Below are 16,889 nucleotides of genomic sequence, written 5' to 3'. Positions count from 1 at the left end.
GATAAAACACAGTGTAATCAATAGGAAAGTCTGTCTTTGCCTCCATCTGGGAGTATGACCAATTGCACTCCTACTAATATTATTAGTATTGTTACAAATGGTCTGAAAAATGCAAGTAAAAAGAAATCATGGGACTTCCAAGGTCATGTCCAGAGTCATGAAGCTTTAATCACATTAAACTTGAATTCACAAGCATCCAAAAAGTTACAGAGGACACATCTTAGTTCACTTCTGTGTTACAAGTTCATAGTAGATTTCATTATGAGCAGCAGCATGTCTGATGTGAAAGAGAAAACTCTGGCAGTGTCATGAGCAGCTCTTGTGTGGCCACAGAGGGATGATACAAGTGTTAAGAGTGGATGCACATGGCTCCATTTACATGTGACTCATGAGTTAATTTGTGACTCGTTTCCTCCTCAGAGGTGTCTACCACCACCTGCCTCCCTCCTGAGCCTCTCCTCTGCACATGAACCATCTTCTCTTCAACTAACAACTAACTTTCACCATGTACAGGATTTTCTGCTCTAAGTGATACTTTGCAGTGACATCACACTGAGGGGTCTACGTGTATGTTTATGGCAAAATGTTCAGCAGTTTCCATGGTGACACAAAGCAAAGAGTTAAGATTGTTTGAAAACTTAAGAAAGAATACAAAATGGATTTTAGCAACACATTTTCAGGAGTGTGTGATGAGTCTGAATGTTCATGCTCCTGTTTAGAAGTTTGATGTTCACTAAAAGGTGAGACCGACTCACTGAAATACTGTTGCCTAATGTTTGTGACTGTCATATTTGATAGAAAAAAAAACATCTCACCTGTTGTAGTTCCAAATACCTCAGTGCTTTATGGCCAGATAAAGATCAGTTCAAATAAAAATCAGATTAAAGTCTAACTTGAGTAACAGAGCTTCAGACAGAGTAGATCCTGCAGTTAGCTTTCACAAACCGGGGAATGTTGATGACATCAGCTGCAAAGTGAGAGTTGTATCATACTCCCAGAAGGGGCAAGAGCTGCTTTTCTAATGGATCACACTCTATTCATAAATGTGAACACAATCCTTCATAAACCCTAACTCACTATATTACAACAAAAATCTGCAGTTTGTCACACATTTCCCTGCCTCCTGCACTTATGCTTTTCTTTTGACATATAGAATGTTGTGATGTAATGTGAAACCCAGCAATAAAATGTCAGATCCATTCAGGAGAATGCTCAGTTTAGTTCAAATTCATGTCAAAATAATGGCCTCTAAAGAATGAACGCTTTTCACAAACTGCCAAACTGATAAAACTCTTCGACTACACAGAATAAGTTGCAGGATAGAGTCTATAGCCTATAACAGCATTAAAGAAATCTGCACTCAGCAGCAGGTGCATTACGGGGAGGTTTGGGAGCACTCTTCCTGATTACACACACTCCTCAGGACTCACCTAAAACATTTGTGGTACAATATAATCAATGTAAAAGCTCCAGGAAGTCTGTCCTTCAAACACACAAAAATCAGCACTAATGTAAGATCAGAGTCACAGATGTGTAAGAAATGTGTAACTGCTCAAACATAATACAATAACACAGCTCGGTGAACTGTCCACCCAACCCACTGACAAGAGAATGTCAGACTGAAGCAACATTTTGAATGTGCTGTTTGTTTTGATTTGTGTGGAGAGAGAAATGTGAGTGAATGCGTGACGTTCTAATTCATTCTTCACACTGTCAGTGTAATGTTTACGGTACAACTGTGCTTCACAAAGACTGAGATAACATCAAACTCCATTCAGACATCTGAAGTTTTTCTACAGGAAAAACTAAAAAGCACTAAATATGATTGAATACTGGCTGAAGTCAAATCCAGAGGCTTTTACCAGATCCACATCATGTGTCTGACTCCAGCTGCAGCTGGATATGTCTGTGAAAAAGTCACTTTTGATCTTTTTTTTTTAATTTTTTTTTTTATAAAACTTGGTTGTGATTATTTAAAGGTGCACTATGTCACTTTCTGGTTGGGGGTTTGTCACCTTGTTTCTATGGAGATGTCATTGCTCTGCCTGGAATATTCCACAGTGTGACATTAAACAGTTCTACTTTCAGCTCTACTTCAAGTACAGTTGGTTTTACAGCTCAAAACCTAGAAAAACAGACATTCTGAGTGTGAGCGGAGTCGCCTCTCCACAGATCTGACCTGGAACTTGGTCTGGTTTGGTCTCCATGAAGATAGAAAGGTTTATACTTGATGTTTTATACATAAAATGTTTTATACATGTTTTATACATAAGATAGAAAGGGTTAGAGAGTGTGTTTCATACTGTGGAACATTCCAGACAAAAGCAATAACATCTCCATAGAGAAAAGCTTTTGATGCAGCTTTAAGATCAAATAAATCTTCATGGTCTCCTGAAAAGAAACTCATGTAATCTGAGACACAAATACATTTTTAAAACATACTCTGCACAGTACATGTCTAAAGAATAATAAACAATATTTCACATTAAATCCCACTAAAAACACAAATTCGCTGGCAGAACTCCTGCACTAGTATTGAGCACGAAGCTTTTTCTTATTGTGACATTGGCTGTGGTAACAAGCCCTCCAAAATGTGATCAATATCTGATTTATAGACTTTCAAAATGACTTTAAGGACATGAAAACGGCACATTTTGTCAGTAATACGATGATTTTGCTGTTTACATGTTATTTTAAAGATGTTTTATGTAACTTTTCTGGTGGAAATGTAGTTACTCTGTCTGGAATGTTCCACAGTATGGCATTAAACCTTTCTATCTTCATGGAGACCAAACCAGGTCAGATCTGTGGAGACGTGACCCCGCTCACAGTCAGAATGTTTGTTTATCTTGGTATTTTTGAGCTATAAAACCACCTGTAATTGAATCCATGTAAAGTAGAGCTGTTTAATGTCACACTGTGGAACTTTCCAGTCACAGCAATGACATCTCCAAGCAGGTGGTGAACAGTCCACCAGAAAAGTTACACAATACACCTTTAATAATCTGTTAGCTCCAACAATCAGATACGTGGGTATCTGATAATTGAGTATTTGACGACTGACGGCCGCTGGTCTCTCCGCTCTGAGTCTGAGCTGTTGTGTCGCTGCAGACATGTGACAGGGGCATCAGCAGGTCTGCTTTTCACGCTGACTTTGAGTGGAACACATCGGCGCTCTCTGCTCTGGGAACTCCACTCACAGCCAGGCTCCAAACTGCACCCAACATTGCTCACCTTCACCAGCCGTTCCCACACAAGTTACCTCCTTAAAATCCATCCGCCGTGCCTCCGAGCGCTCACAACCCTCCCGATACAAGAGGGGTCAACACGGAAACACACACGGGTCTGTATGATGGGTTCACATGCGTCCGTACAGCTTTTATCTTCGTATGGAGGATTTTCAGAGGGTTTAACATCTATACTGTAAGATAAGAACATTCAGGAAACTCCAGTAATGCAGGCAGGATGCTGCTGATGCCCTTGTCAAAATGCAATGTCACACACACAAAACAATGAACAGAGCAGAGAACTTTCTCATGGACAGTGTGGAAAGATAAATGCAAACATATTTTGTGCTTATCTGTTTGTAATAAACTGATATTAATTTTTTTTTTAAAGACTGATGCCCTGGCAGAGCAGACACATGAACTGTCCACACACTGTGACTGGACTGAGAGTGAAGTGTCTAGAGCAGGGGTCTCCAACCTCTTTCCTCTCGTGAGCTACTTTTAGAAAACATAAATGTCAGAGAGCTACTTGTTTTAGCCGTCACAAAAAATGGAGAAAGTAGAAGAGGCATGGTGAGCTTCTGATGGGCTACAGCTGGATGCTTATAAAAACATAAACAATTATCTATTTATTAGTGCACAAGTGAGGCCTCAAAATGATTCATTTACAATGGGAATGAATCAGATTTTAGTAATTAAGTGCAATACACATAATTCATAAATCCCTTGTCGAGCTGCTTGAAAGGAGGTGGAGAGTTACTGGGAGCTTCTGAGCTACAGGTTGGAGACTCCTGGTCTAGAGGCTCAAACTGGCCACTCTCTGGTTGGTGGGTGTCTCCTTGAACAGGCTCTAAGTAAAACTGTGACAACTGAATTTGTATTTTTTATTATATAAAACTAAAATAAACATCTGTTAAAAATATGTGTAAAAATAGAAGAAGGATAAGTTTTGCCCTGGAATGAAATGCTGAACATTGAAGGTGCTGCATGTGTAAAGACATGATGCACTTCCACCAGACGTGGGCACGTGCAAGTCATGACTGGACTCGAGTCAGACTTGAGTCACTATTTTTAGGACTTGAGACTTGACTTAATAAAATGGACTAAGACTTGGGACTTCTGTTTGGTACTTTGGATGGAACTGAAGTACTGTGATATGGTATCATCAAATGTACTACAGTAATATACAGTACAATATAGTAATATACAGTACAATACAGTAAATCAGAGGGAATGACATAGAACGTGATCATTCCATTTCAGTGCAGACAAAGTATGTCTTACTTAGCACTTTTAAATCACTTTTAAATTCAAATAAGTCTTATAAACTTTTGTGAATTCAACTTTCATGTAGTAAAATACAGTGTAATCAATAAGATATTCTGTCTTTTGCCCCCGTCTGGGAGTATGACCAATCACACTCCTACTATTATTCTTAGTATAGTTAAATAAAATAAGTACAATTGTGAAAAGTGAAATTGTATTTTTGTGTGTTCTAAACGACAGACGTATGATGTGGACCTCATGCATGTCCCTGTCACTAAACCATTCACAACATACAGAATGTTCTCATGTGTCTGAAGGGTCCAGTAACAAAAAGTGACATAATCTGAGTCCATTTCAAACACTGTGTCCAAACAAACATGTGAGCGCAACAAACAGAGTCAAATCTGACCAGTAGAATGTGGCAGTGTCTGGTCTGCAGTGAAACATGAAGCACAAGACACAATGCATTCTCAAGTACTTCATATTAACAGTCAAACACTCCAAGAATTTTGCTTGAAAACATGTACAGATTGATAAGGACAGAGAGTAGGTTTGTCAGAAGTATTGAAAATGAGATACTAATCAATACTAAAACTAGAATGAATCATTTGAGCAGGTTTCACATTAACAGGACAGAGCAGAGTCTTTCCTGAATGTGTTTAGAACGATGTGGAGCTGGATCAGAACAAGTGTCAGAGCACATAGACTAATATACACACACATGGACCAACATGAACCTACTGCACCACTGACCATTACACACATATAACACACATGGGAAGAGAAAAGAAAGTTCTACCATTTAATGTGGAAAGTCACATTCTACTGTCTAAAGAAAGAGCGTCTTTATTTTCATCATGGAATCAGGATCAGTATTGAGTAAAGACCAGATCTGGGCATTGTCCAGCTCCAGGGACACACAGTTGGACTATATACAGTGTTGGGAAGGTGACTTTTAAAATGTATTCCCCTACAGATTACAGATTACATACACCAAAATGTAGTTTGTAACGTAATCCATTAAATTACTTAAAGTGAGTAACGTAATCTGAATACTTTGGATTACTTGAGAAGCAAAGACGAGGATATCGTAACGTAAGAAGTTTTATCTGCTAAAAGAAAATAAAAAGCCCAGACTTTACTGAACTGTATTAAAAATATTACTGATAGAAGACAGCATGGTTTAGTCCTGTTAAATCCTGTTTTAGTCCTAGTTTAGTCCTGATTTAGACCTGGTTTAGTCCTGGTTTTGACCTGGTTTAGACCTGGTTTAGACCTAGTTTAGTCCTGGTTTTAGACCTGGTTTAGACCTGGTTAAGTCCTGGTTTAGTCCTGGTTTTAGACCTGGTTTAGACCTGGTTTAGTGTCCAGTAATGAGTGGAATTACCGAGAGAGAAAAAAAAAAAAGGGGATATAGCCCAAAATGTGAAAACAGGAAAATCCTGCCATGTAATCCATTTGTTTCAACCAAGTAACTGTAATCCAATTACCACTCACTGAAACAGTAACTGTAACTGAATACAGTTACTCATAATTTATACTCTGATTATGTAACTCCGGTACATGTAATCTGTTACTCCCCAACACTGACTATATATGACTCGATCTTTTAAACTCATTTAGAATTACAAGATCAACATATTTTATCATTTGACCTCATGCTTGGACTAAAGCTGCGTTGTTATTCTTTTAAAGACATTATTTTTAAGGCAGTCTCACTTTTTCATCACTTAGTCAGAACAGAAACTCTTCCCAGTCTGAGCAGCTCATCAAAACAATGATATTTACTGCTTTTTATAAAGAAATACAATTAATATGATGCAGAACTGAGTTAAGCATTTTGGTCTCCACAATATTTTCTGGTTTTCATGTGGCTCCATGGAAAAAAGAATTGCCCACCCCTGGTTTACAGTCTATTCCTTAGTATTGAAATCAAACTTGACATTTTAGTATTGCAACAAGAAGTATTGATCCAAATCTCATCCAGACAGAGTGCATTTTTGCTTCTCCACAAAAAAGAAAAAAAAAAAAAAGAAATTCAATTCAGGCGGGACATTGAACTGGTTACTGGTAAGAAGCCTGAGCGAAATTCTGCACACAAAAACTGCATCAAAATTAATGAAAAAAAGCAAAGGGACACCACAAAATATCCAGTATAATCTAAATGTTAACATGCTATAAGTGTTATGTTGTTTGAAAATGTCTTAGAGTGTCCAGATTTGTAGTAGTAGTATTATATTCTACAAAATAATAGTATAAATGACGTAGTGGTTTCCAAATGTGCAGGTCACTGCTGTTGTTTTTGAATCCTGTTCTTTTGTTGTGCACTAAATGTTCTGTGTTTGTGAAGGGCACAGAGACACTTGAGAAGCAGAACACACACACACACACACACACACACACACACACACACACACACACACAGACACACACACACACACACACACACACACACACACACACACACACACACACACACACACACACACACACACACACAGACACACAGAAACACAGACACACACACCTGCCTCTCACAGACACATGTCCTGTGTGTTCTGGGGGATCAGAATTCACACGCAGCATCACGAGAGTTTGTTCATTTGTCTGGATGGAGCAGCGCTGTGTGAAATGGACACTCACTGTATTTTGGTTTGAGCTCAGATTTGGAAATGCGTCTTTGAACTGAAGCCAGAGTTTAATGCTTTGTCATTCTGGAAACTGGCCAAAAACAAAATAATAAAATAAAACAGATGAAGTCATTATCTCATCTGTCTGCCTCCATTTCAACATGAATATTCAACTTTAGAGCTACTGTAATAAAATGTATGACAGGTTTTTGTAATTATTACATTTTATTGGATTGTATTTGGAGTAAAAGATATTGTAGATATGCATCAGTTATGTGACAATTTGTCAAGAAAAATGTTAAGAAAAAAGGTAAAAAACACATGAAGTAGAGCTCAGGAATAATCTCTAACAATGTGATTAATGCACACAGTTCCAGCCAAAATTCAATTCAGCTGCAAAGAAGACATTCTTCTGACAATTTAAAAATAGAGTGAGGAAAATAAAGGTGCTGTCAAGCATTTTAATGAGTCAAATCATAACTATCGTGTAAATGACACATGTACAGTATGGTTTCTATGTAACAGAACAGAATTACCTCGACATGATTATGTCATATCCATGGATCTAGAATCAAAAAACACATATATCATATCTGATGTCCAAGTCCAACCAAGACACAACAAACAAACTGATCAACACAGTCTGACAAAATGGTCAAAAGAAAACTAAGTACATCATTGTTTTGCAAAAGCTTAAATATAACTGCATTAGTACAGTGAACATGTACTTGAAGTTTGGAGGAGCATCACCGGGGCACAGAGACACACAAATACACAAATACACAAATACACAGACACACAGATACACAAATACACAGACACAGATACACAAATACACAGATACACAGATACACAAATACACAAATACACAGACACACAGATACACAGATACACAAATACACAGACACACAGATACACAGATACACAATACACAAATACACAGATACACAAATACACAGACACACAGACACACAGATACACAGATACACAAATACACAATACACAATACACAGACACACAGATACACAAATACACAGATACACAGATACACAAATACACAGATACACAGATACACAAATACACAGACACACAGATACACAGATACACAAATACACAGACACACAATACACAAATACACAGACACACAGATACACAAATACACAGACACACAGATACACAAATACACAATACACAGATACACAGATACACAGACACACAAATACACAAATACACAGACACACAGACACACAGATACACAAATACACAAATACACAGACACAGACACACAGATACACAGATACACAAATACACAGACACACAGATACACAGATACACAAATACACAAATACACAGATACACAGATACACAGATACACAGATACACAGACACACAGATACACAAATACACAAATACACAGACACACAAATACACAGACACACACAGACACACAAATACACAAATACACAGACATACACAGATACACAGATACACAATACACATACACAGATACACAGATACACAAATACACACAAATACACAGATACACAAATACACAGACACAATACACAGATACACAGATACACAAATACACAAACACACACAGAACACAGATACACACAATACACAGACACACAGATACACAAATACACAGACACACAGATACACAGATACACAAATACACAAATACAAATACACAGATACACACACAGATACACAAATACACAAATACACAAATACACAGAATACACAGATACACAAATACACAGATACACAGACACACAGATACACAAATACACAAATACACAGACACACAGATACACAGATACACAAATACACAGACACACAGATACACAAATACACAGACACACAGATACACAGATACACAAATACACAGACACACAGATACACAAATACACAGACACACAGATACACAGATACACATACACAGATACACAATACACAAACACACAGATACACAGAATACACAAATACACAGACACACAGATACACAGATACACAAATACACAGACACACAGATACACAGATACACAAATACACAGACACACAGATACACAGATACACAAATACACACACAGATACACAGATACACACACAATACACACACAATACACAGATACACAGATACACACAAATACACAGATACACAGATACACAGATACACAAATACACAGATACACAAGATACACACAGACACACAGATACACAGATACACAAATACACAACACAGACACACAGATACACAGATACACAGATACACAGATACACACAATACACAGACACAGATACACAGATACACAAATACACAGATACACAGACACAGAATACACACACAGACACAGACACAGAGACACAAATACACAGACACACAGATACACAGATACACAAATACACAGATACACAAATACACACAGATACACAAATACACAGACACACACAATACACAGATACACAGATACACAAATACACAGATACACAAATACACAATACACAGATACAGATACACAAATACACAGAGACACAGACACACAGAGACACAGAGACACAGACACACAGACACACACAGAGACACACAGACACACACAGAGATACAGCTCTGTGTTCTACTAAGATTTGGCTAATTGTGTTTGATCAGATCATGTTTCTTGATTAGAGGAAGATAGTCCTGGGCATCTGAGGCTGAGGCTAAAAATATCTGCACTGAGATCTGATACAACAGAAGACAAATACAGATTTACTTTGGAACAGTTCGACCACTCGCCATTCTCAACGACAAAACTCTTCAGCTGAATACAACACAACGAAAATAAAACAATGAAGTCAAACACACTCATTATAACTTTAGTAGTCATTAAACATGACTTCTATAGCCATAGCTGCCCTAGGACAAAGAGACTGAGATGTGGCTGCCATTCCACCTGTCCAGTGTCGACCAACTACACAATCACACAAGTGCAGTGAAGAAGGTTAAAGTGTCTTGCTCAAGGACATGTTAATAGAAATGAATAGAAACGACTTATTTGTTGTTGTGGAAAACAACTATTTACAACAATATTTAAAAAGTGATAAAATGCTTTTGAGAAATAAATTCTCAAATTTTTCTTCATCTTAACCTTCCTCCTGCATTAGCTTTCCATCACCATCTATTGTGTTACGGGTCGGTTTTGACCCGTGTCCTAAATCAGCTGTAAAATACACTTAAAGTAATTATCTATCATCACATTAGTTTCTCATCTCTTGGTTACCTTGTTAGGCTTCCTTTTCCATGAAAATGTTGGTTTTAATGTCTTTGGTGGGGGCTTCAGCTCCTATTTTTGTCAGTATAACTCTCTATTTCAATACAAAGAAAATGGTAAAATGAACCTCAAGAGAATAATTTAACTACATGAAAGTTTTTTAGTGTTACTTGACTTTTACTGAGGGGTATTAGAACACATCTCTAAAATAAATTTGTTTTATTTTTTTTTTCATTTTGATGTTCTTAACTATAGTAACATCTATGATGTTACGGGTCGATTTTGACCCGTATATATTTACAATGAGAAAGAGGCTAAAAAGGTATTTTTTTAAACGATTGAACTTCATTATCAACTGCTATTAATACTTGGGCAAACCTGACACCTCTTCCCTTTACAGTCAGGTGAATTGAGTGGGGTTGTGGCTGTGGTTGTTGTGGTTGGTGTTGAGGCACGGCTGGCTGAGGAGGACGCTGGTGTGGATGGTCTTTGTGGTGTGGATGGAGCTAGGGGAGCCCCACAGTTGTCTGACCAAGGCCTTAAGGCCTTCTGGATCTCAGGACACCGTCTCTCTTTGCTCAGCATGCACCCTGAATTTCCCAGGTCCTCATGAAAAATTCTCTGCTTGTATTTTTTGTTTGAGTTCCACCCTTGGTCGATGTGGGTCCACAACACAAATGCATTATATACAGACACATCAACCATGTTGTTGAACACAACCATGGCCATCTTCTGGTCATTCGCTGGCAAGTGTAGGTGACAGTCAGCTTGTCCATGTTGTCCACTCCGCCTTTGTTTTTGTTATAGTCGAGGATAATTGTGGGCTTTCTTGATGACACGGCTGCATCTTTTTGGAGAGAAGACAAAAGTACCACACTCAGTTTTTTCTTTGGACAATAGGAGACAACAGTGGTGGTGTCTGTAAAAGTAAATCTTGAGGAAAGTGAAGCCCTGCCTTTCCCCTGCGAGATTTCATCAGGCAGCTCAGGTTTATTTTTCTTTACCATGCCCACTATGGTAAGTTTCCTCCTAAGAACCTCTTGTCCAAGGTCATAGCTGGTAAAAACATTGTCACAAGTGATATTGTGATCCTGCAGTCCAGTATTCATATCAAAGACCACACATTTTCCTTGTTTTCTTCTGAGGGATGCCACTAACAGCACTGCCTGTGTGTGTGCAGGTAAACAGGAAAACAAGACAAAATGAGACTCCCCCAAAGCTCAAATTATTGGAAGAGGAGCTGGTTATCACTGTTTTGACTGACAGTTCATTTATGATTTCAGTTTTGGTTATAATTATTGCTTTTTAATCAAATTTTTATAACCGGGTCGAAACCGACCCTAACACCACAAAGGGTATATTTTTAACCAGAGCAATTTAGAATAAAAAAAAAATTTTTTTTTTGATTATTTTGTTGAAATAGAGATTCCCGACAAAGTCAAAAAGCCTTGATGCAATAAACTAACCCTGTGTGGTTCTTTTATACAATTTAAAACTAAAACGGGTCGGTGGCGACCCTAACACAAGAGGAAGGTTAAACTGAGGCGAAGGGTCAAAACAATAAAACATTTTGTCTTTAACTTGATTCACTTGATCCGGGCATGTCCCACTGGGAGGAGGCCCCGGGGAAGACCCAGGACACACTGGAGGGACTATGTCTCTGGGCTGGACTGGGAACACCTCGGGGTCCCCCAGAGGAGCTGGAGGACGTGTCTGGGGTGAAGGAAGTCTGGGAGTCCCTTCTCAGACTGCTGCCCCCTCGACCCGGCCCCGGATAAGAGGAAGAATATGGATGGATGGAACTTGATTATTTAGTCAGATATTAGGGGTGTAACAGTAAATGTTTCGTTGTGTTCGGTGCAGGTCTGTGCATGAGTGAGTTCATATAATTTGTGTGTGTTTACATTCGGCCACTACATGTGCAGACGCTCGGCTCTTTAATATTCAAGAGGAAACTCGTCTGTGATTGGGACAGTGTTTCCTGCAGCGCTTTATAGTTAGAGCGGCCACCTTCAAAACAACTGCCCCCCGCCTGGACTACGTCCCCCTGAACCACGTGAATCCTGCAAAACTACAGTTGTCACGCCCCCGTCCTCACTTTTACCCCCCCGTTGCTTATTTGAGAGTATTTGATTTAACTTATTAGTTTTTACAAGCAGCACTTTGCATTTATTTGATTTTCCCATTTGTATAATGTTAAAACAAATGAACAACAAGAAAATGGTTTTGCATTTTGTTCTCATACTGTACAGAAAATGAACTGAACCGTGACCTCAAAACTGAGGTACATACTGAACTGTGATTATTTGTGTACAGTTACACCCCCAGTTACATCAGATACAATTCTCATCAGTATTCTGTGTGTGTCGTCATTATTTCAACACACACAATGCTCTACCCATGTTCAATCCTGTTCTGAAACACTTCAAACCACCTTTACTTTATAAAGTACAGTAAACAGACCGACTGGACCAGTCCTTGCTCCCAAAAAAGCTGTTTCCTGTGCATCTTGTGAAACGATAATGCAGCCTGGCATCCCTGAAGTATTGATCTGAGTCCAGTCTCTTTAATGTCTCCTTGGTCCAAACACCACTTAGCACTCAGTGTCCGACATTTTCATAACAGAAGCTGCAGCGCTGGGCTCCTGTGGCATGTGAGGTGAACCGTCTGAGAGGCAGGTAGAGCAGACGAGCAGCTGGAGGACGCTGGACGTCTGGATAAAAGCCACGTCTTAATTGCATGATTTTAAAAAGCTCTTAACCTGTGTTTCGGTGGTGTGCTCCTCTCTGACCTTCAGGACGTTACAGACGCTAGTTCAATGCTAAGTGATGTCTGCTCCCACATAAGTCACATGACCAGATTGTTTCAGGGAAAGAGTGGGAGGTCAAATATAACATCTCATAATGGGAAATGTATCTGTTAAAGCTCTGAAAGTCCTCTGCTCTTCTGAGCCACAAAACAGTTTATGTTCATTCTTATACAGCTCTGATCTCACCAGATCCAGCCTCATTTAATGTTACATCAGGACAAATGCAAGGACAAAAACACACACGTCCACTAGAATCATTTGGAACAATTTGGTCCTGGAATGGCTAATCTCTACTGAACTAAAGGTAAAAGGAGCTTCTGGATTTTACAGAATGTACAGATTGCCAGTCCACCCCTGCACAGCAACATGACGTGACCCTCAGGAAAACCTTGAGTGAACAGTCCAAACTGTCAGGATGAAAACAAACTCTGTTAAAACAAAACCCTAATAACAAAAATGATCAGAAAACCAAATGAACCTCATTGGACCAAGAAGATGGATTTAATTTATTTTAAAATATCAAAATATAGATTTTTTCAAATCTAAAATTCAAGTTTCACATTTCATTTATAATTCAGTACTAGTCTGGTAAAAGGTTCAGTAAGTGACTGTCTGGAGGTGATACATCACCTGCAAAGTTAAAATCAAACTTCAACATTTTCCATGGACACAGATGTGTTTGATGTCAGATTGTGGAAGAGGCTCTCGTCAAGACCAAAATAAGTCAGGATCATGGAGATGCAAAACCCTCTCACAGTAAAGATGCATGTTTTTAAAACACAGTAAACATACATAAGTAAATCTATTTTTTTGCTAAAAAATCACATATTGTGGCTTTAAGTCAGGAGTCTCCAGCCTGTAGCGTGGGAACTACCAGTAGCTCTGTACCCCCTTTCAAGTATCTCACCAAGGGACTTCTGAATTACACGAAGTGTGCTGAAGTTCCCGACACTGCACATGTGATAAAACTGTAGATTCAGCAGCAGCTTCTTCACAACCTGACAAAGCTTTTCATGGGAGACGAGACTCTAAACGCAGATTCAGTGTCAGTCACAGACAGCAGGTTGGAACTGTGGATCTGCCCAATGTAACTACAAAGACATCTTTCATTTTTTATTAGACAAATCATAATACACAAATTAATCGATTTTGTAAGAGCTCCTATCGCCTTCTGGGTTTGTGATGTAAGTGTGAACAGTGTCCATACAAACATGCATCATAAGTAACATCATTTGTATCAGACATGTTACTGTTGACACTCTTGATGCTGTTTACCGTCAGTGTTTAATGTCAGTGTTTAATGTCAGTGTTTAATGTCAGTGTTTAATGTCAGTGTTCACTGTCAGTGTTTAATGTCAGTGTTTAATGTCAGTGTTCACTGTCAGTGTTTACTGTCAGTGTTTAATGTCAGTGTTCACTGTCAGTGTTTAATGTCAGTGTTTAGTGTCAGTGTTTAGTGTCAGTGGGATTTCTCCGTAGTGAACATACAGACAGAGGTTAGTCTCTGGGTCATTTTAGTGAGGAAAAACTTCCATGAGCTGGATTAGATTAGTTTAGATTCATTACTTAAATGTTATAAGTATAAAATGTAGTCTCATCAGCATAATTATATTAGTATTTTCTTGGTCTAGTTTCTTTCGTATTTTTTCATTTCAAGGCCTCTCTCGTTCTGTTTGTTTTTGCGTCATGAGGTCATCACATCACAACAAAGCAGACGCCTCCTTCTGTCTGGGATCCAGCTCTAATTTGGCCTGTCAGCACAAATCCACCGACTAAACCAGTGAGGATGGAAACTTCACTGTACAAAAGTGAGTCACCGATTAGACTTAATGTTATTGATCCACAACGGAAGTGACTTCTTCTTCTTAACCAGGCTAAGACTGAGCTATAGTTGAAATGGTAAACTTGAATTTTTAGATTACAAAATGTATATAATTTTGCAGATATTTTAAAATCGATTAACTGCATCTTCTTTTTTTTTTTTTACTTACTGTCTCTTTCTTTGAGTTTTGAAAAACATGATACAAGTGTGATGAAAATTTAAATTGTGAAAAGATTTCTCTCAATCTTTTTTTGTGTAAATGAATGTGATTTGTACCTTAGACCTAGACTAGAGTAAGAAAACTTTCAGAAATATTCATGTGCATAGGAAATCTGTGGATGTTTGTCTGTAGTTAAAGCATAAAATAAATATTCATAAAAATTAGTCCAGTTGTGCATAAAATGTATGGTTCAGTCCTGGTTTAGTCCTGGTTCAGTCCTGGTTCAGACTTGGTTCAGTCCTGGTTTAGTCTTGGTTCAGTCCTGGTTCAGACTTGGTTCAGTCCTGGTTTAGTCTTAGTTCAGTCCTGGTTCAGACTTGGTTCAGTCCTGGTTCAGTCCTGGTTCAGACTTGGTTCATTCCTGGTTTAGTCTTGGTTCAGTCCTGGTTCAGACTTGGTTCAGTCCTGGTTTAGTCTTGGTTCAGTCTGTATGTGGTGCAAAAGTCCAGCATCTCGTTCGATGTTTCTTCCGTTCAGTAAATGTAGTTCATTAAAAGTAATGTGAAGTGATGATGTATTTTTAACAGTCGAGTCGCGTCTGTGAATTCGTATTCGTACTGAAGAAAGCATAATAGTACATTTTCATTTGGTGATTGTAATTCTTGATGTCGTAACTTTTCAATTCATATTCTGATGAATAAAATACACACAACACATTTTATGTATGATTGAACTCATTCAAGAGTTTATGAATATTTATTTTATGCTCAACTCCAGACAAATATGCAGGGATTTCTAACCTATGCACACAAATATTTCTGAAAGCTTTTGTACTCCATATAAAGGAGTCATGAACATGTGTAAAGGTTCAGCACATACAACTGTCCCCAGAGGAAACTGTGTTGTCCTCAAATGTAAGTTAATGTTACATAATGTAATGTTAGTGGATTAGCATTAAAAGTCACTTTGCTTTGACATGTACATAACTCAGAGCTCAGATGCTCTGGAGGAGGTGCTCTGGGGGGAGGGGGCTCAGGTGCTCTGGGGAGGTGCTCTGGGGAGGTGCTCTGGGGAGGTGCTCTGGAGGAGGTGCTCTGGGGGAGGTGCTCTGGGGAGGTGCTCTGGAGGAGGTGCTCTGGGGGAGGTGCTCTGGGGGAGGTGCTCTGGGGGAGGTGCTCTGGGGGAGGTGCTCTGGGGGAGGTGGGGGAGGAGGTGCTCTGGGGAGGTGCTCTGCTCTGGAGGAGGTGCTCTGGAGGTGCTCTGGGGGAGGTGCTCGGGGAGGTGCTCTGGGGAGGTGCTCTGGGGGAGGTGCTCGGGAGGTGCTCTGGGGAGGTGCTCTGGGGGAGGTGCTCGAGGTGCTCTGGGGAGGTGCTCTGGGGGAGGTGCTCTGGGGGAGATTCTCGGGAGATGGAGAGGAGGGGTGAGTGGAGAGAGGAGACTGACGAGAGGTGGTTGGTCTGTGTTCAGGGCAGGACTAGACTCTGTCCATATCTGCTGTAACAAGAATAAACCTTTTTCTGTGTTCCAAAAACTCATCAGGGTTTGCAAATGGATTAGTTAATTATCAAGAGATGCATCATTTTTTCCACAACACAAGTGTTATGTAAATAATTATTTAAAGCTTCTTGTGAGCTTTAAGATATGTTTGAATGTTATTACCTCCTCAGCAACAGAGCTGGAGTTGTGTTTTGTTTCAGTCACAGATAATAGATTATTATTAG

Source organism: Boleophthalmus pectinirostris, unplaced genomic scaffold (genome assembly GCF_026225935.1).
Source record: "Boleophthalmus pectinirostris isolate CB_2022bp ecotype Guang Dong unplaced genomic scaffold, ASM2622593v1 HiC_scaffold_10, whole genome shotgun sequence".
NCBI lineage: Eukaryota > Metazoa > Chordata > Actinopteri > Gobiiformes > Gobiidae > Boleophthalmus > Boleophthalmus pectinirostris.
This window is presented reverse-complemented; position numbering follows the sequence as displayed.